The sequence below is a fragment of the Neolamprologus brichardi genome, chromosome 14, assembly GCF_056152115.1.
Source record: "Neolamprologus brichardi isolate AB-2024 chromosome 14, ASM5615211v1, whole genome shotgun sequence".
In the NCBI taxonomy this organism is placed as follows: Eukaryota; Metazoa; Chordata; class Actinopteri; order Cichliformes; family Cichlidae; genus Neolamprologus; species Neolamprologus brichardi.
Window position 1 is genome coordinate 36,609,719 of NC_142117.1, and position 2,922 is coordinate 36,612,640.

Below are 2,922 nucleotides of genomic sequence, written 5' to 3' on the forward strand. Positions count from 1 at the left end.
ATGTGAATACAGACATACCCCCCCCCCCCCCCCCCCACACACACACACACACACACACACACACACACACACTTAAAAAGTAAAATTGGACTGGGTACGCATGAGCCAAGTGAGGAAACACTATCACAGGGAGCCGTCTGCACCGGAAGCCGGTCACAGACCGCAGCCTCCAGGCTGGGCACACAGCAGGAGGGAGGCAAGGAAGCCCCCCAGCCAGGCTGAGAGGACCCCCAGAGCCCCAGCAGCCACGGTCGATCACAGCCCCGGTGCAGAGAGCGCCCTCTGAGGAAACACTGGAGATATGACACAATAGGATATATACAGGGTAAAAAGATAAAATAAATAAGAACGGGATACAATATAAATATAAATAGAGTAAGAAGATTAAAAAATGAATAAGAATAAAATCAATAAATATTAGGTAAAACCTAAATTAAAAAAAAATTAACAATAGAATAACAGGATAGAATAAATAAGCATAAAATAAATAAGTAAAAGCTAAATTAAAAAGGTGGGTCTTGTTCTTAAAAACATGTACGTTCTCTGCGGCCCTGAGCTCCTCCGGCAGGCTGTTCCACAGATGAGGACCATACCACTGAAAAGCTGCCTCTCCATGAGTGTGTGTCCTGACTTTAGGGACAATCAAAAGGCCAGTACCAGAGGACCTCAAGGTCCGCGAGGGTTCATATGGTAAAAGCAGATCTGAGAGATAAGAAGGCCCAAGACCATTAAGACATTTAAAAACCAATAAAAAAGCTCCTCCTCAGTCTCTCTGTGTTGGTCTTCAGGGAGCGGAATCGCTTTCCTGACCTCAGCAGAGAGAACAGTACGTTGTTGGGATGGCTGAAGTCCTTCACAATCTTCCTGGCCTTGGTCCAGCACCGCCTGCTGTAGATTGAATCTAGGTCAGGGAGCTCGGAGCGGATGGTGCGCTCAGCTGATCGCACAACCCTCTGTAGAGCTAGTCTGTCCTGCATGGTGCTGTTCCCGAACCAGGTTGAGATGTTTCCCGTCAGGATGCTCTCTATGGTGCAGGAGTAAAAGTTCCTGAGCACCTTGGAGGGCAGTCGGAAGTCTCTCAAGCGTCTGAGGTGGTAGAGACGCTGTCGGGCCTTTTTCACCCCGGTGTTGATGTGACAGGATCATGACAGGTCCTGCGTGATGTGAACCCCGGGGTATTTGAAGCTGTCCACTCTCTCCACTGGGCACTCGTTGATGACGGGGGTCTGATAGTTCCTCTCCTGCTTAGTGCTGAAGTCCACTATCAACTCCTTTGTCTTACTGACGTTTAGAAGGAGGTTGTTCCTCTGGCACCAGTTCTCCAGATTCCTAATCTCCTTCAGGTAGGCCGTCTCGTTGTTGTCAGAGATCAGGCCCACCACGACGGTGTCGTCAGCAAACTTGATGATGATGGTGGAGCTGGTAGTGGCCACACAGTCATATGTGTACAGAGAGTACAGCAGGGGGCTCAGAACACACCTCTGGGGGGCTCCAGTGCTGAGAGTGGTGGAGGCTGAGACATGTCCGCCCATCCTTACTGCCTGTGGTCTGCCAGTTAGGAAGATGGAGATCCACTGACACATAGATGAGCTGAGTCCCAGGTGCTCCAGCTTGGTGGTGAGTGTGGAGGGAATTATGGTATTAAATGCAGAGCTGTAGTCTATGAAGAGCATTTTAACATAATTCCCCCTTCTAGTGTCCAAGTGAGTAAGTGATGTGTGGAGGAGATGAGAGATGGCATTGTCTGTGGAACAATTTGGACGGTAAGCGAACTGTAGCGGGTCCAGTGTGTCTGGTAGTGAAGAAATGATGAAGTCTCTGACCAGGCGTTCAAAGCACTTCATCACTACTGAGGTGAGGGCTACAGGGCGATAGTCATTGAGGGAAGCAGGGTGGGGTTTCTTCGGGACAGGAACAATGATGGACTTCTTGAAGCATGTGGGGATCACCGACTGAGATAAAGAGATGTTGAATATCTCAGTGAACACAGGAGCTAGCTGGTATGCGCAGTCTCTGAGGATACGACCTGGGATGCCGTCTGGTCCTGCTGCTTTCCTGCTGTTCACTCTCTTGAAGGCTCTCCTCACGTCATGCTCGGAGATGACGAGCACGTTTCCGGTGCTGGCAGTATCTTCCTGTCTGCAGCCGTTAGCGCCGCTAGCACTAGCATCGTTGGAGTCCTTAGCTGCAGACTCGAAGCGAGGATAGAAAGTGTTCAGTTCGTCTGCCAGAGTCACGTCCGCGTTCGTCATACTGGTTGTTGGTGCTTTATAATCCGTTATTGTCCTTAGTCCCCGCCACAGGCTCCTAGAGTCACTCTGTTGGAGTTGTGACTGTAGTTTCCTCCCGTAGCGCTGCTTCGCCTCTTTCACCGTCTTCCGCACGTTATATGACGCAGCTTTGTACGGGTCCATGTCCCCTGTCGTGAGTCCCGTGTTGTAGGCAGCGGTGCGGGATCTCAGAGCATCGCGGATGGTTTTATCCACCCACGGCTTCTAGTTGGGAAACGTTGTGATAGTCTTTGTCTCCACGGTATCATCCGCTAGTTTCCCAATGAATTCCACAACCGCTTCCGTAAACACGTTGACATCATCATCGGAGCTGCTTCTGAACATGTCCCAGTCTGCGTCGTCGAGTGCGTCCTGTAACGCGGCCACCGATTGGTCCGTCCAGCGCGCGACCTTCCTCTGAACCGGAACTTCCTGTTTTAGCCTTTGTTTGTATTTTGGCATGAGGAAGATGGCGGCGTGATTGGATTTGCCAAACGGAAGGCGAGATTGTGCCTTGTAGCCGTCCTTGACCGTAGTGTTTCAGTGGTCCAGTGTCCTTTCACCTCTGGTGGGGCAGGTGATGTGTTGATGAAAGTTCGGCGCTGCGCGTTTGAGGTTGGCAGTATTAAAGTCCCCCGTCACAATAAGCGCG